Source organism: Vicugna pacos, chromosome 6, assembly GCF_048564905.1.
Source record: "Vicugna pacos chromosome 6, VicPac4, whole genome shotgun sequence".
Lineage (NCBI taxonomy): Eukaryota > Metazoa > Chordata > Mammalia > Artiodactyla > Camelidae > Vicugna > Vicugna pacos.
This window is the reverse complement of record NC_132992.1, coordinates 44,130,939-44,153,774: the sequence shown is the minus strand read 5'-3', so window position 1 is coordinate 44,153,774 and position 22,836 is coordinate 44,130,939. Positions and strand designations below refer to the sequence as shown.

At 38.8% G+C, this 22,836-nt stretch overlaps 1 long non-coding RNA gene across 2 annotated transcripts in view; it reads right to left on the bottom strand.

The window, feature by feature from the left end:
• The window catches only part of LOC116280947 (uncharacterized), a 243,174-nt gene that overhangs the window by 208,274 nt on the left and 12,064 nt on the right, over positions 1 to 22,836 (bottom strand). For both annotated transcript variants that reach the window (XR_012073541.1, XR_012073540.1), the window contains exon 2: positions 16,129 to 16,207. This is a non-coding gene — a long non-coding RNA (uncharacterized lncRNA). The remainder of the gene's footprint in view (positions 1 to 16,128; positions 16,208 to 22,836) is intronic.

The window sequence follows — 22,836 nt, the reverse complement described above, 5'->3', positions numbered from 1 at the left end:
AACAAACCTCACTCTTCCATTACTTTTGTGATTTAGCTGGATTTCTACACATAGAAATTCATACTAAACTCTAACATGGATTGTCAAATTGCTCACCAATGACCCTTGAACAATGATGGAGAAAATGTGAAATTATTTTGTTCATTTCTAAAGGTTGTTTTCTTTTCTTTGGGAGACTTGAACATATTTTAAAGACAACTGAAGAAACAGGGGGGAAAAGGGAAGCAGATAAATAGGAATAGGGGAAATGGGAAAAGTTTATATATGTATGTATGTATGTATGTGTGTGTGTGTGTGTGTATATATGTATTTATAAACCCAGTATCACATCAGTCATTATTGCCAAAAACCAGTATCAGTTTGGAGTCATAACTGCTGGTAATGTGAAACTCACTTGCTCTATCTGGTCCTAATTCTGCCACTAATAATGTGACATTAAGGACGTGACTTCAATCCTTTCTCTTTTCTATAGGTTTGGGGGGCTAGTGTTGTTGACGCAAAGGTCCCCTCATGTTTTATGATTTTATAAACGTCTACAAATAAGCACCAAGTATTCTGTTTTCTCATCTCCCTGCTGCTCTACTACAAAACCAGTGGTCCCTGTGAAGAAAGGCACTACAAACGAGCCCCCCATCCAGGGGTCCAGAGGTGGTTGTTTTTTTTCTTTTTTTAATTCACACAGTGAAAAAGAAGTTGCTCTGCTCTGCTGCCAAGCTTGAGGAGAGTTATAGGCACAATAACCATATTTGAATTTTAAGTTCTTTATCAGTCAAACTGCCCCAGGGTTAAGTATTGATCTCATTCCAGTGAGTCAACCTTAGAACAAGAAGAAAATAAGAAAGACAGACAAACAGAAAGACAGAGTTACAGGGCTCTCCTGGCTGTTGTTGTCACCTGTTCTTTCAGTCAGTGTGTTTCCAGAGAAAAGATAAATGTGGTCCAGGAAATAAACATGTGCAATAATAAAATATATGCAAGTTCACACACCCATTTATTTACTATCCACCGTTTACCAAGGAGGGGGAATCAAACCAATTCTCACTCCAGCCCTTTCCTCAAATCAGAGAACAAATAAACAGGGGAAAGGTAAGGGAAAATCTAGCAAAGGGGAAAGCAAAGGTTGATTTTAAGAATTATGCGCACCATGTATCACCATGGTTTTGTATTTTATTTATTTATTTTGTTGTTGCTTCTCTAGTTAATGTTATTAGTAAAAGTGGGAGGGTTTTTTGGGGAGGGTTGGGTTTTTTTAGGTTCCAATCTGTTTTAGCTGACAGATCTTCTTACCCTCGCTGAGGAATCAAGACCAGCAGTGTATCCCAGAAATCTAAAGCAGAGGGAGTGAGTGACTCAGGAAGCTGAGCTGAAGACCTGCAGACCTGGGACAGAGAGTGAAGTCAGCCCCTTGAAATAGGACTGATCATTCCTTTTCCATTTGGGCATTCCCTTATATGTGTGCTCCTTTGAAGCTGACTTTCTACAATATATTAAATGACTTGAAACTCCTAACTGTAGAACTTTCTATGCAGGCAGTTCACCCACTGAAAATTTTATCAGTAGTAGAGTAAAAGAAATAGAACTCAGGAAAATCTCTACCAGAAACGTGAGACAATAAATTTTCCTGTCGGTACATGTGTTATTCTCCTTAACAATGCTTTTGTAATGCAAAAACATAAATAAAGCTCTGATAATAATGGGGCTTTAAGGTTTTCGGTATCTCAAAAGAGGCGCTGGTTTTCATTCCTATTTTCAGTATGAGCAAAGGATCCTTTGAGGATCTCACATGAAATTAACCCAGCAATAAACCAGTGATGTGCTGGTATATCAGCTCTCCGAATAAAGAGACCTGACTGGTAGTATTTGTCAGTTTCCATGCTGTAAATACCCCTACCCTGGCCAGTTTAAAGCTACCAATGTTTTAGCAAACTTGCAAATACTTGATTATTTGAGAATCAGCTCTGTGAGCCAGTGCGAGCTGATACAAGTACGCTCCAGCACATCAGCATCACATAATTAAACAACTTAAGAATTCCTTTCAGAAAGTAAACTCATTATTTAAACAACTTGAATAAATCAGAGTCTACAATGTCTTCCTTCTAGACTGTCATATACTCCCTTCCTGAAAACGTCACCAGAGTAACCTGCTGAAAGAGCAACGCTGAGTTTATTGCTTACTGAGGTAAGGGAGATCACGACCTTGAAAGACTCTTGGTAGCATTTCAGAGAGCGGAGAGCAAAGATAGGCCATTTATAACGTTTTAGGGTCTAGTTTAGGCAGATTTTTTATAAGAGTGGAGAGAGGGGAGTTTGATTAGGATAGGTTAAGTTTTTGACGTAATAGTTTGATTGGTGAACACAGCAAGGCAAGGGTTTCAAAGTGAATCTTGAAGAATAAACAGTCATTTGATGTTATCCATCATCCTGAAAAGGAATATTTGTTCTGATGAGGGCACATTGAGTAGTCTAGCATTCCAGTGTTCTAGGATTTTGGAAATATTCCTGAAATGAACGATTAAGTTACTTGCAATCTTATCTTCCTAGGCAAGAATTTCCTGAGATCTTAAAAATCAAGCTAACATGCTAATTATTTTAACGAACACAGCCAAGTAATAAAGTTCATGTGGCTGCACCTGGTTTTGATCCCCAGAACCAAAGGTCCAGGAACCTTAAGGCTTCTCTGCATGCAAACTGGTGATTTTCTTGTCAAGATTAGGAAGGGGCTATTGATTCCCTGGCTCCAACTCATGGGGAATATACATAGCTGATGAATACTCTGAAGACACCTGCAGAAGTCTGGAGCTCCAAAATGTAGAAAGAATAGCAGAATGCAGGAAGGTTAGGCATTTGCCAGGCTGCTGTAATCAGAGGATCCACAGGCAGTCCTTCTACAGAAATTTTGCAAAATATCTACCATTCCCCCTTCTCCTCTTTGTGATACATACTAATCTCCTTTAAAATACAGATTTCTCAATACAGAGTCCTATTAACACATTGTCTCAAATATTTTAGTGTGAATTATTCATTCTTTTATTCACTGGTTCAGTCTATCAATCACTCCATCAAAAAATAAAGTGCTTATTAACCTTTAGACTATGTTAAGCACGCAGTCACCAAGATGGGCACAATTTTTAAAAATATATTCAACTAAAGGGGAAGACAAGGAGTATTGAATATTAGTGTCATTGGTTATAGACTCTCCACTGTTCATGAACTTTCAATTTTAAAACTTCTTAATATGCATGAAAGAAACAACAGTATGTCAACCTTGCCTGCCCTTAAATAGTGGTCTTGTACATTTACTTTAGCATAAGACATTGCATTATTCATTAACCTGAGATGCAGAAGGCTAAGTATGTTGTTAATGTGGAAGCATTTAAGAACATTGCCATCCCTATCCCATTCAATAAGCACATAAGCAGTGAAAGTGATTTAAAAACTTTTCTATGAAGAGGCATAAAATTACAATATAAATAAAAGGATTATTACTTTCATTAAAGTTGCTTCCTTTTCTCATTTTTTTTCTGGTAAAATCAAATTACTATTCATTCCATTTTTTCCCTTATTAATTTGACATACCATTTACCTGCTCTCACAATCAGATGCATTTGTCTTTACTGATATTTGAAATGATACCCAGTATTTCCCCCACAAACGTTCTCCTTCTGAATAAGATGATACATTTAGATACTTCATGTTCTCTCCCCCAACCCCAGGAGACACTGGGAATGCCTGTGCTAGGCCCTTCCTTTCTGAGAAGGAACACACAGAGGACAGCCTGGGCTCCTTATACAAAACCAGACCTTGTTTATTAATGGTGGGCATGTTGTACCTGATTAAATGAGATTTATTCTCGGATATGACACTATAGGTACAGACTCAGCTGCACAATTTGTTCAATTATATTCTGGTTAAAAGGAGGACAGATTTTTGCTGAACCTATGCAAATAATTTTAATGCTAAATAGAAGTATTTCCGAATTCTGAAGAGTCAATGAGTACTAGATACCACTAAAATATTTATTTCAGCTTAAAAAAGTAAGGTTTACTAAGTTGGGAGATAGTGATAATTTAAGAACAAAGAGAAAATTTCCTCATATATCCATTAAAAATGGAACATTAAAAATAATGCTAGCTATATTTTAAATAAATAACCACAATTTAATTTCCTTATCAGTTTATTTAGTCCCATGTAATTCACTCTTGTTCCACTGGATCGTGGGCCAAACAGTTTGCTTTCATCATAAATATCTGCTTCAGGACTGGAAAAAGTCCTGGAATTCCTAACTTAGTCCACTGGTAAAATGTGAAAGTCATCGAAGCATTGAGAGCTCAGAAGTATGTATCCAAGTACCTATTCTTTAAAGCATCCATAGAGTATCTGATACAGTTCATCCCGTGAGACACTATGACTGTCCTTCTTTGGTGAAGACACCACTGTACTAGTCTATAGTACACAGAGTAGCCTTCAGGCAAACAGCTAAGGGGTGCTCGTTCAATGATGAAGTGGAATGACTATGGTCAACTTATCCCAGAGACTCACAGTATCCAATTGGAGGAAAAGAATATTCTCTAATGAGGCACAGATTATAACTATTTCATAAGGGTTTGATCAATGTTTTTCCTGAGAATAGAAATAATGAGAGCATCAGTAAATCTCAAGGATTTCTCAGAAAATGTGCAATTTCTGAAATATTTATCTTAGTAACATTTTAGCTGTACAAACTTAACAAGGGGAAAATTCAGCATGTCTTCTGATTTAACAATTATTCCCATCTAGTTGTTACAGTAGTGCCAAACCAGCTGTGAAATACAGAACATACCAAACACTCCTAATTATTTCTAGCATTCTTCTTTATAAGGTAAAATCATATATCTTTTTTATTTCCCAGGGCCCTTTGTTAACTGTCAAAGATATTTTCAGATGTAAAAGACATCCTGACTTTATTTTTCTAACTTGAGCATCTGAACTTGGACAGACAAAATCAAAAGTTTTTAGAAGAGATTTGGATACTGGATTAAGAGAACATCATGGATGCTGAGAACTAGTACTTGGTTATCTATTTAATCAAAGTGTTAGAAAGGTATTTTAAAATAACATCAAGCAACATAACATGATTGTAAGGAATTTTAATTCTTTCACAAGTAAAGACTCTTTGTTCTTTGCTTTTGCTTTATAAAACATAATTAAGGACATTATAAGATATCGAACCGAGAAAATTATTCTGATGAGATATGAATTTTCTACTATCTAAATAGATTTCACAGAGGGTGCATATTGACATTTTTTTCTATCCCTTATTAAGAGTTATAAGACTAAGTTACTATTTTAGCAGAAAGAAAGCTAAATTCTAGTTTTTCATTAATATGGTACTTGGCAGTAAAATATTCACAAGCTCCTTTTTGTTCCTTAAATTATTTGGTGAATAAATTCATCAAATTTTACAAACTTTGCCAAAATTTTAGTATACTTCATAGCTCCTTTACAGACTCAGCTATTACAATTCAAGACAAATAAAATTACTTTCCTCAAATTCTCTACAACTTGCTGTAATACTCAGATTTTTATCTTTCCTTGTGCTCTCTCAAGAATACTCCAAAACAAACTGACACTTTAATTTAGGACTGAATCACTCTCCTTTTTCTTAAAAAGCAAACATACATATACAGTTGTATTTCTCTCACACTATGGCTCCTACTATAGACTCAAGAATCCATATTAATTATAAATTTTAACTAAAATAAGTTCTATTTCGCAGAGCAAACTAGAAAACAGAAAATTGAAAAATGTATCATACTTAAGGATTTTATCGGTCTAACAAAACTTACGAATACTAACAAAGCTTTCTCTGGCTACACACATCCTTTACACCTTCAAAAAGTGGCAAAAACAAAACATTTATAACATGAATACTTCAAAGACATAGCAACTTTATAGTGTATCAAAATCAGATGTGAAAGCATGTGGACTTGAAATTAAGCTTAGTAATCAGTGTTTCAGTATCAATAGTACTTACAAATCATCTGTGTATCCACTGATTATCTTTTGATTAACACAGTTTTTTAAATTCCAAGGTATTAAGGTACCTACAGATCTTGGAAATGATGTTCAAATAGACACACTGCAAAAATAATTACTACTATAAAAATGTCAAAATTGTGAAGACAAATTTATAATTTTATAATCCTATTATGTGTCTGTAATATTAATTTATTTGATTAGTACAGCAAAGTAACTTAACATTTAGGAATTTATATTAAACCACTCTCCTCATGAGAAAACATACTCAAATCACATATATATATATATATATATATATATATATACACACACATACACATGCTGTATTATTCTAAACATTAATAAATTAAAAAAAACTATTAAGTGTAATACATCCAAAGATTTATCTTAATTATGTGAACTCGGATTCTTAATATGTTCCTAAGCTAGCAGTTTCTGTAAGAAGTGTTTTTTTCCCTCAAATGCCTAGTGCCTTTAAAGCAGTAAAAATTTAGTTTATTTTCTATGAATTCTGGTAATATTTAATTTATAAAGCACTTGTTGATCTCTGAAAACCAATCAGAACATAGTTACTTTAATTTAACAGACATTGCAATCGCATTTATTAATACCCTCCAGAAGTAAGAAAATATTTCACCTTCTCACTCAAGAGGTAAAGGGTTTTTTCTGAATTACAAACACACAGTTGTACAACTTCAACTGTGGGTCAAATGTAAACCTGGAAATCCCAAAACTCACCAGTCTAGATCTCAAGAGCTGTTGCCCTTCCCAGTGGTCACAAAATATTTTTCAACTGATTTGAGCCCTCAAAAAGGAAAACAGAAAATCTCTGTCATCTCTCACGCTTAAAGACTAGATTTCCATCCTCCATGTGGATCATACAATGGTCACCATAAAACCGAATTCCCAGCCATTGCTGCCATCAATGGGGAATGGCTTTATTGACCATGCAGGAACCAGCAAAAGCAAAGTACAGAATCAAGAAAGAGAGAGAGAGAGAGAGAAATCCGAAGAAGCAAGCATCAGAAAAGTTCAGCCTCTACTGCTGCTTGGAATTTGCTCCAGGAGGCAAGAAAAGACGCACTTGAGCAAAAGCTGCTCCCGAGGTGACTTCTCCAAAAAAGCAGCTCTTCAAGTGAGTGCACTTGGGCATTTCAGTGCTGGAGCTCCAAAACTGTTAAGAATCCTTTTCAAAAAGGTAAAACCACAATTCCCATGCAATATGAGCACTTCTAAATGATTTTTTAAACTCACTAAATAATGAGAAAAAAATACTAAAATGTTGAGAGAGAGAAGGATTCCATGAAGATTCAAAAAGAAATATTAAGATAAAATTGCTGAGTTAGATATGAAACTGCTTTATGTCTTACAGAGCCATAAACTGTATCCTTTGGGGTTATCTGTTCCACCAAACAGAAATTATTTTCATCTCTACCAGGCAAAAACCTACACATTAACCTCAGCCATTACAGACTTATAAAATAGCTTGGTCAACGGAAAGTCAAGCTCAGCCCTGCACAGAAAAAGCACCCAATAATCCCCTTTACCTAGTCCAACTTTCGGATTTTTTTTTTCCCTAACAGAGGTGAAGAATTTTTACCATGCCTCAATATACCTTTTTTCATGCACCCTACTGGAATCTGGTGAACGTTTCAGTGTGCAGACTTAGATCTTTTTTCAAATCAGGGACAGTTCCTGCTACTGTTTAACTCCTCACTCTCTTTATTCAGAGAGAGTTACTCTTTTTCCTTCTAGAATTCTTACAATGAATATAGTGGGTCTTAGGAAGTCAACTCTATCTTTTCTGTGATGATTTTTCATGTCTCAGTATTTTTCCACAAATTTCTATCTCAAAAGTGACCTCCTTCCAATCAGCTACTGAACTCATTAGTTGGAAAACTGATTCTTAATTACAGAAAGTTTTATTTGTGCTATACTAGAATCTCCTAAAATGCTCTAATTATTTTTTGTCTCAATTATCATCTGTCTCCTTCTACACTCTATTCGCCAGGCATGTGTTCTACCTATACTCACTAGTCACTTTTGCCCCACTGTGTCTTTAAGATCACTTGTTATATTTTGTTGTTTTCATTGTCACTGTTGCTGACTCATCAGAGCTCCTGGAGGACACTCTCATAGCCTCCTGTCTGCAACGACTCAGCCCACTCATTCAGCTGATTCTTGACTTCCTGTGGGCTGGAAAATCTGGAGCATTTATACAAAGCTATTTTAATGCCTCTGCTCTCCGGGCACTCTGGGCAGTGTGTGGTGGGCGCAGAGCTCTATAGGCTAAGCTTTTCTCACTCAAGAGCCTCTGCTTCACCTCAAGTTCTGCTTCTCAAGTTCTCACCCAGCCCACAGAGAAGGGCCCCACTCTTCTCACCAGGAGTCCCACAGCCCAAGGGCTCACTTGGGTCTAGCTACCCATCCGCTCCATCAACCATGAGACTCAGCAGAGGCAAATGGGACAAAGTTGGGAGTGGAGGCAAAGGAAGGAGGGTTCCATTCGCCATCTTTCATAATTCTTCACCAAGAACATCTTTGAATTCTTCTCCTTCATTGATGTTCCTGAAGCCCCCTGAAATTGCTGCTTTAGTTAACCCGTGATGTTGTGTGCAGCCGTCAGGGAAGCAGGGAAGAGGGTGTGAGGATGGAGATCGTTCTTAAAGTAAGCAGAAGTATGTGAAAATTGACCTATGTTTGAGTAGGAAGGCTAACCTACGTCCTCATTTAGCTTGAAATAAGCAAAGTACTCACGTCTAGGCTCCCTCCACTGCCAAAGCTCAGGATGACATTAGAATGGAGTTACCCTCTTTTCAGTGAGCTTTTTTTCCTGGGTTCTTGAGTTATTTTTGTTGAATTCCTATACTTCCAAGGATAGGATATTTAAAGAATGGGTCAAGTCCAAAGCCATGCTGAGCCAAAACAGAGCTTTGGTAAAATGAGAGAAAAGTTAGAACCTGGGCTTCCACAGAATGAAGAAGTTGTTTGGATGTGTTTGTTTGAGTTGCTTTTGTCTTTCTCTCAGGTTGCTCATGCTGCAATAACATGGACCTGGGGCTCCCCAACAACGGGACCATCCCTTAAGGGTGCCTTAGACCAGCACTTCCGTAGGCCTTGGAACAAACTGTTCCTTTCTCAGACTTTTCTACAGTCTCACTTGGATGTCTTTCCTTTCCTCTTTCCACTCAATATGTGGTGAAATCCAGACAGCTGATTAGTTTGCTGGTTCAGGAGACAGACATCAGTGAGGCCTCTTGACTGTGTTGTCGTGGTTGTTGTGGCTTTTCAGTGTGTTGGTTAAAGTTTATTTCAGCCACTTAGGTCTGACTGCTATAGATTAGAAACATTTTTGTGACATATTGTGGTACAGCTCAGCTCCCAAGGAAACTAAATCTAAGTTTGGAATTAAACGTCCAGCTATTTAGTCTACTTGTACCTGAATTTATCTCTCACATATCACCTTTACAGGGTTGGGAGGCTGATTACTAATGGTACTCTACTTGAGATAATGGGCCTGCCTTATAAAGGTGGAGAATGACCCATCCTTTAGGATTACATAGGGAGCTCTAATGGCCCTAAAAGATTTTATGGGTTCATAAAGAAGAGACAAAGCATTGTCAATATGATTAGAACCTTGAAATGGGTTTGGAGATTTTCCTGCCTTGTTCCTATTTGATGTTCATAATTATTCAAAGATGCAATAAGAAAATAGACTTTGCTGAATATTTGAACAGTTGCTTGATTCTGCCTTTTTTCCTTTATAAACAGAAAACATTGCTTACTTTTACTTTGACTGACTTGGAGCTTTAATACCATTTTACCGTTTTATAAAAATACAAAAACATAAGGAAGAATATAAAAGTTACCTATGGTCTAGTAAATAGAGATAACCTCTTTTAGCATTTTGCTGAATTCACATGCATACATATATGCATATATATATGCAATATAGCTAATGAGTTCAGTCATATCTGTACTCATTTCACTGAGTTAGACAATGTAGAGTTAGTTTTTAAATAACAGAAACAAGTTTTTCAAAACCCCATTTGAATTTATATTTTTCTAATTACAAAATCCAATCGTAGTGTAAGTATTAATTTAATATTCTTTTACTTCCCAATTCTTGCCAGTACAGCCTGGGATTATGCACCTAAAATATTATCAAGTTGTTCTTCATTGTCTTCTCTTTAAATTTTTATTCTTGTATTTCATTTGGGTAACAATTTAAAATGACCACCTGGGCTTCACTCTACACATATATCTGGCATCAGTGCTCTCATCATGGTCCTTTAGGACAATCTAATTATTTTTATCCTTATAAGTGACCTGTTTATTTTTCTTACTTGAAAACTTTCAATTGTTTTTATACTGAAAATTCACATTTTCACCAGCATATCCCTGGAACTCCTCATTTTATTCATTTTGCCTAAAACATTTTCCTCAATCTATAGTATCAGATATAGTTTTTTCAGATCCAAAAACTGTTCTTTATATATCTGTGATTATACACTTAATTATATTTTCTCTCTATTCATTTAGTCTCATTCTCAAGGATGCCAGATATTCATAGCTTCATATTCTATCCCCCAAGTCTACCGTTTTCTTTCTTAAAATTTTCTTTTCTTTTCTGTACTATATAAAAGGTTCTACATTAACCAGTCCCAGTGCAGATTTTAATTCTGTAGTGGAGTTTTAATTTCTATGGATTCTTTTCCTATCGCTGGCAGCTCTTTTTTAACCTTTATCAAGTCCCCTTCAAATAGTCATTCACGGGTACCCTCTTTGTCTTTTAATAACTCAAAGCAGAGGCATTTTAAATTTTCTTCTTTTACTATGATGATCTTTTATACATAATTTTTAATAGTACTTTGGAGCACTGGAACCACTCTTTTATGTTATACAGGGCTTTTTTAAAGGCTCTTCCCCTTATTTACACATAATTAAATGAGGAGAAATTTTCACCAGGTCTGGTGATCACTGGGCAGCAGGGGCAGTCCTCCCTTTGTTCCCACTCAGCGTTTCCCAGCTCTGACAGCATCGCCCTCTCAGGCCTTCCCCTGATGTGGATGGACATGAAGGCACCTTCCAGGTGCTTCTCTGGGAGACTCTACAAGACCTGTCCTATCACCAAATCCTCTCCTACAAGCTGCATTAATTCCTAGATAATCTGATCCTACACAGAGGTCTTTTTCTGTGCCCCTAGACACTCTGTGTGTGTGAGTACAAAACCTACCAAATTGAACCAGTATGCTTCATGATGTGCTAAGAAGGCAACAGTCCATGTCACCTTGGTGTTTTGTTTGTTACTCTACTCTTGGTACTCTTGGTGTTTTGTTTCCCCTTGTTTAACATATGCTTTTAAATTGAGTATGACTGAAAAATGATGCTGTACACCAGAAATTGACACAACATTGTAAACTGATTATACTTCAATTTTAAAAAGAAAAAAAAAGTAAATTGAAATATAATATACATAGAGAACAGTTTACAAAGCCTAAATGTGCAGCTTGATGAATTTTTACCTAGAGGATATACTAAAACATTATCAGTACCCTCAAATACCTTCCTTGTACCCCTTTCCAATCATTAACCACACCCAACAGTAATTACTACTCTGATTTTATCACTATGGGTTAATTTTATCTGTTTTTGAAATTTATATAAATGGAACTATACTATATGTATTATTTTGTCTCTAACTTCCTTTGCTCAGGATTATGTTTTTGAGATTCTTCTGTGCTGCACGTAGTCAGAATATGTTCATTCTTACTGCTCCATGGTTTACCATTATATGAATATACCACAATTTATTTACCCCACCTCTTATTGATATACATTGGAGTTATATCCAGTTGAGAGCTGTAAATATGTCTTTTGGAGTAACTATGTTTACCCATAATTTATGTGTACACGCAGCTTTGGCAGATTCTGCCAAATAGTTCCATAGGCAATGCATGAGACTGTCTGTTGCCCCAAATCCTTTCTAACTTACAGTATTATCAATTTATTTTTTATCTTATGCAGTCTTGTAGAGGGGTAGTGATATTTCCTTTTTTCATTTGCTTATTGACCGTTTGAATATCCTATTTGAAGTGTCAAGGGCTTTCCTGTTTTCAGTTGGGTTATCTGTCTTTTTCTCATTGATCTGTAGATTCTCATTATATAATTACAGATATAGTTCATAATCATATGTATTAGAAAATATCTTCTCTCACTCTTATCGAGATTTTAATTTTTTATATTGAAATAATTTTAGACTTCAAAAATTCAAAAATAGTACATTTCCTAGATACTCTTCACTCAGTATCCCCTAAAGTTAACTTAAATATTTAAATAGTTCAATTATTGAAACCAGAAGATTAACATTGATACAATTCTATTATCTAATCACAGACCTGTATTAGAGGTTTATCAGTTGTCACACTAATGTCCTTTTCTGCTGTTGGATCCACTCTAGAAAATAACATTGCACTTAGCTGTCATGTCTCCTTAGTTTCCCCCAGTCTGTGGCAGTTCCTCAGTCTGTCTTTATCTTTCATGACTTTAAAACTTCGGGGGTGAGTACTGCCAACTGTTCTGTGAAATTTCCCTCAGTTTGGGCTTGTCTGATGTTTCATAATGATTAGGTTGAAAATATGCATTTTTAGCAATAATACCATAAAAATGATGCTGTGGCTTCTCAGTGCATCAGATCAGGAGGTACCTAATTGTTAGTATCTTATCACTGATAGTGTTAACTCTGATCAGTTGGCTAAGGGGGTCTTGCCACATTATTCCTTTATAAAATTACTGTTTTCCACTTTGTAATTAATAAGTATTAGTTCAAAGTATTCTGGAGCCATACTTTGAAACTATGCAAATATCTTGCTTTTTGTCATACTTTCATCCATTAATTTTAACACCCATCATTGATTCGTATCTACAATTATTTATTTCTGTATTTTCCAACTTTGCATGTGTACACATATAATAAAAATTATGACTTCATATTAATACTTCTGATAAGCTCCAGCCACAATATTTTTAGCTTTCTCAGATAGACGTGGCACAGTTCTCTCTCTGAGTGGTCCTGCTGAAGCCTCCTCTCTAGGGAAAGCCCCCATTCATCCCCAGACTAGGGGAGGAACTTACACCATTCTCATAAACCAGCTTAGACAAAACTCTTCAGTAATCCCCTGGCAAAATCCTCTCTGAGGCGTCCAAGAGATGTGGAGCCTTATAAATCTGCCTCTGAAGAGACTCCATCTCATACTCACTGTCACTGCCTGGCATAGTGGCACTTTATCAAAACTGAGGCACACAGAAAACTCAGACTAATGGTTTATAAATGTCCTATAAATATTCTCAAAGTTTTGATAGGGGACAAAGGAATACCATTAGCCACATTAGAAAACAACTGTGGTCGAGGTTAGGCAGAGTCTCTGACTCTGGCCACTGGCTAAGAGGGAACATCCCAAACGGCACAGGCAGTTGCCTTTTCTTTCCTACTTCGTCCTTGTTGGTGATGCACTGACCATTCACATGATGGGCAGAGGCAATTCCCCCAGTGTTGCCAACTCAGAAAATCATTTCCAGGTTTCCATAAAACTGTTTCAGCTCCTGCATGTACTTTTATGAACATCTCAGTGGGAAGGTTAGAAATACTGTATACCTTTGGGGTTTTTTTTAAGGTTGTTTTAGGTTACCTTTAGGAACATTTTTAAGATAAAGGAGTACAAAAAAGTTGAAAATAATACCAAAAGTATGCATAATCAATTAAATTTTAGTCTATCCTGGGTAATTTCATCAAACAAAATGTATAGCTATTTCAATTCCTGTAAGTGGTTTCTTTTTTAAAAAAAAAAATAAAGTAATAGCCAGTTTACTCAATAATGCATCAGAAGTCAGGGGCCAAGTCCCAGTGAGTATGGATGTCAGTTCATTAGCCTTTGAAGCCGTCAGGATTCACAAAAATCTCTGCTTGCTGGGAGAGTTTATCAGCCTATGGGCTGGGACTGAATAATCCTCTTTCCACACAAGTAATGAGACAGGGCAGCAAACAAGGTTACCAATAAAGACCACAAAGGCTAAAAACTATTGTTGATGAAGTTCGGTGTTCACCTCCCCCAGATAGGATGAGTTGCCAAGGGGTGATCTCAAACTTCTGTCTTCTTAAATTTTACCTTGATGGAATTTCCATCCTCTCCTACAAGCATCCCCTGTCTCTCAGTTTCATCATGAATACGGTGGATGAAGGAAAAACATTTTCTGAATTGAATACAGACAGAGTATGCTGTATTTCTAACTGTATTTCTTACCCACAAGAGTGTGGCTAAAAAGCAGGAAGTTCTAAATAGAGATTCTAAGGGATTGATAAGCTGTTTACTTCCTCATGTCATCAATTACCATGGCCAATAAACCAATTGTACTGATTGGCTCCCTACAGCACTGTGTAGGATGCATTTCTTCGCACACTGATACACTGACATTTACTGTTACTCTTCAATGGTCATTGTTTGGCCAGTTTCCAGTACCCAGTGAATTGGCAATGCTTCAAAAGTCAACTAGAATAAACTCTTCTTATATCCGTTTTTTGTAATTATTAATTCATTCATTTAACTAACATCACTGCCATTTTTAACCTTTATTCTAAGCACTGTTCTAGGCTTGTGGTAATTATATCACAGTCCTTGCTTTCATGACAATACATGAATGATTATCATTTGAGTAGTGTTTACAAACTGCTGCACAAGAAGCAAGGTAAAGTGTCACAGAGACACAGAGGTAGGAATAAGTGCTCCCATGTGAGAAGATTAAGGAACATTTCACAGAGCTTATCTGTAACAGCAAGTAGATTTTGAACAGGTAAGATTAACAGATGATGAAAGGACACTCCTAGCAAATGAAGTAGCACGGAAAAGTATATGAATATTAAAAAAAATAGCAATGTCACAATTTGACTGAGGGGTGGGGTACTCAAAGACAGATAGAATGAACTGTAATTTTGGAAATGCAGGTTTGAAATAAGTCAGGGAGAACTTTGAATGTCAGCCTAAAATTTTGAATTTTCTTTTGCAATCTCTCCAGCAAATAAAATAAATTTTAAAATTGTATTTACTTAAAAAATTCTGACCGAATAATTCCCAATTACTCTATCTGAGAGAATTTATTTTCAAAGAAATAATGTTTTCTAAATCTACAGATTTAATGCCCTACAATATCAATTGAGTGATTTTTTAAATAAATTGGTTTTCATTTTCACAAAGTACATTATATGTTAGAGAGCGACACCTAACGGTAATACACTGTTTTACAGTCAATTCTATGATTCAGGAGGAAAGTGGATAAAAAGGCAAAAGAAAGGAGTTGGGAGAGTCCTCCCAGAAGGGAGACTGCCCAGGACGACAGTAGAGGCTGTGGTGGACACTAAGGTTGGGGAGAAGAGATGGCAAGTGATTGAAAGGGTCCTCAGATTTCCTGTATTACTAAGCTCCAACACAGCACCAAGTATCAGTCAGCATTTGGGACCCTCCATGCCCGTGTCACCGGCATCAGCCAGACAATGACAAGCCTAAAGTATTTTTAACTAAGGATAGTATGAAAGTGAAAAATGTGCATCTATCTAACATTGGGTCTTCCAGATCCCTGGGAATTGCACCAACAAGACAAACCCGAAATGTCAAAATGTTTGTCTAACACCACATATAAACAGTAAAAATGCATAAGAACGGTCCTTCAATCTACATTACTGATGTCTTTCTGAAAAAAAGAGGTAACATGATAAAGTGTCATAAAATGCCTTCAGCCCCCAGTGTTACTCTTCTGCCACCTCCAGTTCAAGACCACAGCAACTCCTGCCTACCAATGGTCATAGCTTTGTGCTGGAGGACCTTCTCTTTTGAGTACATCCTGTGATTAGAGTGGGGCGTGATCCAGGCTAGGGTACACTTTCCTGAGCACATGTGCGGGGCAAATCCAACCCATTAAAAGTAAGAAAGTCTGTCACACTCACACAATGATGATGATTAACTTTCGACACACACATTCCCTTGCCCACCCTCTAACACGAGCAGGCTTAGAAAGAAACTGTTCCGCGTTTAAATGAGTAGGAACTTAGTTCTCACTTACCCTCTGCCTGGGTTTAGTATGAAGACCTGCCATCACTCCAGCCGACTGGTACTCCGGGCTGCAATCCACATATCCTGGACTGGAGAAGAAAAAGTAAAAGTTAGCACAAAACACCAGGTCATTTCAGGTTCTCAGTTTGTCAACAGCACAGGCCTTCTACTCACATCTTCAAGCAGTACAGAAGAAGAAAGCCAAAATAATCCTATTTGCTTATATGATTCTAAGTGGGTACACTTCATTTCAGCCTTTAGCTCAGGTTTTATAATTTTAGCTTGTACAAAGACTTTGAATTATATATCTACTGGGACACGAGTTTGTGGCTATAATTCATTTTCCTAAATGACATTAACTTAATGCCATGTATTGAACATCTGCTATGTGCCGTCACAGAATTATGTACAAGGAAAAGTCTGACTGAAATCAAGCAAACTGTTTCCAGCATCAAGTGCTAGTTTTCCTCTACATATGCATCCTAAGAAAATACTCTTATGCACATCAGGTTTACTCAGATCTCTTAGTTTGACTCAGCTAGATTTATATTATGTAATGGATAAATGGACTTCAAATTCTTTGAATTCCTATTGTCTACATTATAATCTCCCAAGAACTTATGAAACATCAGAGGAAGAGAAGGATATTCAAACACACAGGGACTATCCTCAGACAGGAACACTGTCTGGCAATGCAAATGGAAATATTATTGTTGAATCTGGAGGGACTCAAAGAGAGTAATCAGAGTATATGGGCCCCAAATGCCTTTTCCAGCCGCCAGAGGCGGGGGACAGCTGTATGGATGGAAGGACCTGAGGTTTCCCAAGGCAGCCGTGCCTGCTGGCGGCCCTGCCGGGACAGGCTCCTTGGTGGGTTGTACAGAGATCAGCAGGGGGGTGAATGCTCCCAGGAGGACGCCCACCAGCCACCCCAGCACAGGGTTCTTTCCAGCTGGTTGGAAGCCTGCCTCTGTGACAAGATAAATCCTAAAGGGGCTGATTCTTTTCTTCATCTCTCCTGCTTCCCCCACTTCTACCAGAATAATGTTCCCAGCGAGAATCACAAGATAGGCATGCCTTCTGTCCACAAGTTTGTGAATTTCCGTTAGCATGAACCCCAAGCCCAACGTGCATTCTCCTCTAAAACCGCAGCTTAGTTACAATTTTATCTTGTAAAATTAGATAATAAATGGCTACCTAAAGTCTATACTACATGAATGAATATCACTCGTCTACAAGAACTTTTCAACCTTTCTTACCCACTTTGTAGTATGTGAATTTCTTTAAACTTCATAGCACATTTTAAAACCCAGTCTGAACTTTTGTCTTTTGATCAATGAATTTAGCTCATTCACATCTTACATGAAAGACAACATACATCCCTGGCCCCTTTGGTTGATTTTAGGCTTACTGTGTATCATTGATTATTGCTGTGGACCCATCTGTTCATAGTGGCGCCCAGATGCACACTCTGGAGCAGCACCGTCTAACAGGACATTCTGGGAGGAGGGAAAGGTCGTATATTTCTGCTACCAATTCAGTAACCCCCAGCCACAAACGGCTATTGGGCAATTAAAATGTGGAAATGAGACTGAGGAACTGGAATTTTCACTTAATCTTAAGTAATTTAAGTGGTCACATGTGGCCAGCGGCTACTGCATTGGACAGTGTAACCTAGAAGCTTTTGTCAGGCTCGGGTACCAGAAGACCAGGGTCCCCAGTTGACTGGCAGAGGCCAGGAGCCTGAGGTGGCATGGCTGAGCCTGGCCTGCGCTGCTAGCAATTCCAGGGCAAAAGAGGGACCAGGTAGCACAGAGGAGGAGAATGGGCTCCGGGTCAGCTCTCCAGGTGTCTTTTCCTCTCTGCAGACCCTGGCATCAAGAGCATTGAGATGTCTCATCTCCGGGACTCTGAAGGTCTCTGCACCACTAGGAAGGCCTCTCAGGCATTAAGGTATCTCTACCTGAGGTCCGGCCGAAGATCGTGGGAAGCCAGCCCCCTTCCTCATGTGCACTTGGCTTCCTGCTCTAGTTTCTGGCCCTGGACTAGAACCATGGCTCTCAAACTTAAAGAGACAGTAGGATCAGGCAGTTCACCAGGAACCACACATAGCAAGTAGACAGGCCAGCTCCTTTTCAGTTGCTGGGGCCCGAAGAAGCCAGAAAAATCTGTCATTTTACCCTAGGCTTTGAGGAGAGGCCGGCCCTCTCCATTTCTCTGTCCCTTAGCTCTTCCCAGCACCACGGGGGCTGGTAGCAGGTCTCTCCCAAGTTTCCTCCTTCAGTTGTTATAATGTCCCAGAAGGAAACGGGAACTGGGGCCATCAATCCTGTCACATTCCAAGAATCTCCTCCAGCAGATTCTCTGCACATGTGTTGCATCTTTGTCCTAATTACCTTCCAACTGAATAACTAAGGAGTTGGAAATGCTAGACCGTTTCGGCCTGGGTCCCACATGCCTGTTCACCCACGGCTGGATGGAACATTTCTGAAACTTAGCTTTCCTTATGTTCCGCTGAAGGCCATCTTTCCCACCTCTGACTGCAGGGCTCCTGGTGAACATACTCTGTCCTCTGTAGCAGCTCCCCTCCTGCCCTCCTCCTTCATTTTTCGTTCTTGGAATATACTTTGTTTATCAGTAACATTTTAGAACTACAAGGAGACTAAAGATCTTCCAGTCTAAGTCCCTAATTTTACAGGTGAGGAAAAAGACTCACAGGAAGGACCAACAGAAGGCACGTACACAGTCACTTTCCCTTCCTACCCGACACCAAGGCAGAGATCACTAATCAATTAAAGAAAATCTTTCCCACTGGCCTCCAAATCTTTCTCAGCAGAATACTCCAGGCAGCCTCTCCATATGTAATCACAAACATGACTGGCACCACACATTAAGCCCATTTGCCCATCCCATGTTAAGTGATGTCAGGGTAATTTGTGGCTAAACTAAAACTGAAACCTGATGTCCCCTGTTTCCCAGGCCACTAACCTTTCTACTACATCACAAGGCTGTGCTTATGTTCAAACGTCATGTTTCACATCTTCACAGCAAACACTCCATGTTGGGGTTTAAGTTTTCCAAAAAATATCTAATCACGTTTTGGCCTTTTAACTTACTCTTCTTGAATAAGGGAGACATTTACAGGGTTTAACAATCAAAGCAATATAAAGTTGTACCCCAAGAAGTCATGCTCCCACCCTGCCCCCATCCACTTCATCTTCCATTTTTATTAGTTTCTTGTTTACCCTCCCAGCGCTTCTTTGTGCAAATACAAGCAAATCAACTATGTATTCTCAATTTCTGCCCTGGATACACACAAAAGGCAGCGTATTATATACGATTTTAACACTTCTTTTTTTTTTACTTAATATATTTTGGAAATGGACTTTCCTCATTTGTTAGCAGGTACAAAATCATATTACCTTTGACATTTTGCTCCTTCAAACAAGATCCAATCTCCAAGACATGTCTCCTTAAGCCCTGCTTTTGTCTTTTTCTGAGATTTGAGGCCACTATTTGGGCAGCCAAGTAGAACTTTCTGCCTAAGTTTAAAGATCATTCAGGATCCTCCTCAGAATGTGGGTGAAGTTTTTCTATTATCCAGCAGATACGGCCAACACTTTCACTTTATAAGAAAATTTATTAAAAGCACTGCTCTTCTGAGAAACATTTTTTTAAAGGCATGGAGCACACATAATGTACCATAATGGCACTGATAAGAGTTCAGTATGTCGGAGCTGCCAAGTAGAAACCTGGAGGCTTCAGAATTGATTTTAAGGACAGAGCCCTGGTTATTACATGTCTGCTCCTAAAACTGCTGTCGGTTCCACTATTAGAAGTCCCGAGGCTGCTCTGGTCCTGCATAGAACCTCTTTAGATCTGTGGCTGCCCCCAGATTGACCCACTGGACTGAGCTCTGATTAAATGGTCCCCGAAGTGTCTGCCCATGTTCTCTTCTCAGTTGCCCTGAGTGAGCATGCCTGTCCATCAGAGGAAAGTGGAGCCTCTGGGATGTGCAGCATCCTTGCACTTTCTGATCTTACCTTCTATATAAATCACTTTTGCATTTTTCAGTTCCTTCCAATTGCCCTGATAATAGAGAATGACCCCTCCCAAGGAAGCCAGCATCTCTGGGAAAATAAATGCTGGAGACATTATACAAAGTGAAGAAACAGATTTAAGGGTACATATCCTCATCTCCTTCACAACACTTCTTGGATGGCCAACTTCTTTGAATAAACACTAAAAAAAAATAATTGAGGCACAGGATGGATGAAGATAAAGAATAACAAGACCTCGTAGCTCGGATTACTGAAGACAGGGAGGTAGAGACACCACAGGGAGATTGCTTTTGTCCCTTTTCCACCCTTGCTCCCCAGGGAGAGCCAATCTGGGCGCCCTGTGAGGAGAGCACCCTGGCATCCTGCTCTGTCCCCGGGACACAGTCTAAATGCTGGACCAGAACATCTGCCTTAACAGCACTAATTAGTAATTTATTTCTCCCTCATGTAGCCAAGCACTTAATGAGCTGAATCTTGGGAAGCAGCTGAGGAACGGTTCACTGCTGAACAGCCCATCTTGACTTTAGAAGTTGCTACTGTTTTTCACGTTACCCTCAGTGTTATCATTAGGTTGTGAGCAAAACCAATTTTCTTAATCATCCCTAATCTCCCTAACCCTTCTTCCCTAGAATAATACCATCCATGGGCTGCACAAATTGGGCATCTGAGATTTCATTGCATTAGTAACACCTCAAAGATCATTTATGGCTGCAGCAATCAGCCTCCAATTTCATCTAATTAGAGGGCAAGATTATTTCCCTAAATCCTCACTAATATTTTGAGTTGACAAACAATGAAGCAATCCTGATACAGAGAATAAATGAGTTTCATAAAGCCACGGCTTTTTTGCTCCCTCTTCAATAACCTGACCACCATGCCCCATGTGCAAATTTAACTGTCAAGAACAGAATACATAAGCATTCGTCACAACAGTCATTAGCCAAGAAAACTCCAAAGAAACTCCCCTGAATCAGAAGCATTTTAACACTGGGGCTGCCATCCACCAGGAACAGTGCTACTGCTTTTATGCTTAAATTCTTAAACATCCAAGGACAGAGACAAATCTTATTTGGTCCCTCATCATGAGAGTACTTAAGTATATACTAAAGCTAATTTCCCCCAATCAATTTTGGCTCATTCCCTAAGGATGTTGTTTCTCAAAGACACTACAAAGCATTTAAAGAGAACAGTCAGTAAGAATTCATGGGGAAGTGGCAGGCCTGCTCTAGCTTGGTGAATGACAACTCTTCATCTGAGACAACATCTGTAGGCTATGTCTATTTTGAACACACATAAGGATATTAAAATCGAAGTATAACTGGATGTTGCTGGCAAGTGTGCCCCATGGGTAACAAGATGGGAAATAATATAGGAAACACACAGAACAGTGGGTAGAGAACTGAATGAAAAGAGAGGGAAATACGTCGAAAGGAGACAGAAGAGAAAGATTAAAGGCGGAGAGAGACCCTGCTGAGGTCTTGACAAAGCGTGTGTGACCACTTAAGCACTCCACGGGGGGATCTGCTAGGTCAGGACTTGGGCTGATTGACTGAGTGTCCAGTAAATGTGCTTAGATTTGTTGCAAAGCTCTTAATGCACAGTGACCCTGCCAGGGTCAGTCCACACCTCTCCTCACTTGGCAAAATTATCCTGGAAGATAAAGGAGAGGTTGTACTGGGGAAGCAATAAGAAAAGGGGTGTCCAGTGGGATATGGGGAAATTCTGGGTTTCTTCTCCCTCAACAGAAGAAGTTCAAGGCAGGGTCCCTTACGACTTGTCCTCAGCAAGATTAAATATGTCACTCACCCCTGACATTTGCAATCAAAGGCGTACAGTGGGCTGAGTTTGCCACTTGCTTTCTGGAAACTTAAAATGCCTAATAATTTATTTTAAAGTTGATCACTCACTTTCAGGTGTGCAAATTTACATTTCCTAGAAATCCGGGGAAACAGCTAAACCCCTTGGCTTTCTGAGGACCAACAGTATAGCTTACTTATTAAGGCAAATGTCAACAAAGCAGAGAGAGCCCATCCATTGTTTCCCCCTCTGTCCCCCCTATTAGCACCTCCGCGGGAGTCTGGGGACCTGTTTATTTTTCAGCTGACAAAGGTGAAGGCTATTAAGCGGTGGAGTCAGCTCTGAGAGTCATTGTATGCTCTCCCTGTGCCCCACGCCTGTTCCCTGACCTCTAAACCACACATCAGCCAGTCCTTTGTACCCTGATTAATTACCGAACCAATCTTTTTCAAACTTCACAGATATCTGAGAAATGCCAAGATGCTAAAGAGCAAGTCAAAGAGTCCCACCTTCTGCTGGTGGGCTGCCTACCATGTGGGAAGCCATCCCCAACCTGGTGGAAGGGAGGACCCTTTCGGGAGTTAACATTTGTTAAGCACTAAACTATATGCCGGTGTTCACACTGCATGTGAATCAACTCACTTATTATCCACAACTACTCCGAGAAGTAGTTGTCCCACTTTAGAGATGAAGAAACTGATCTCTAGAAAGTTTAAGCGGCCCAAGGCCTCACCTCAAGGGGGTGGGGGATGCCTGAGTGTGAACTGTGGCTCCCAGCTGTACTTCCCCTTGTGATACCAAGCCACCACCTGCCTATCTTCTCTCTCTCTCTCCTCTTTTTTAAGGCTGCTGATGTTTTT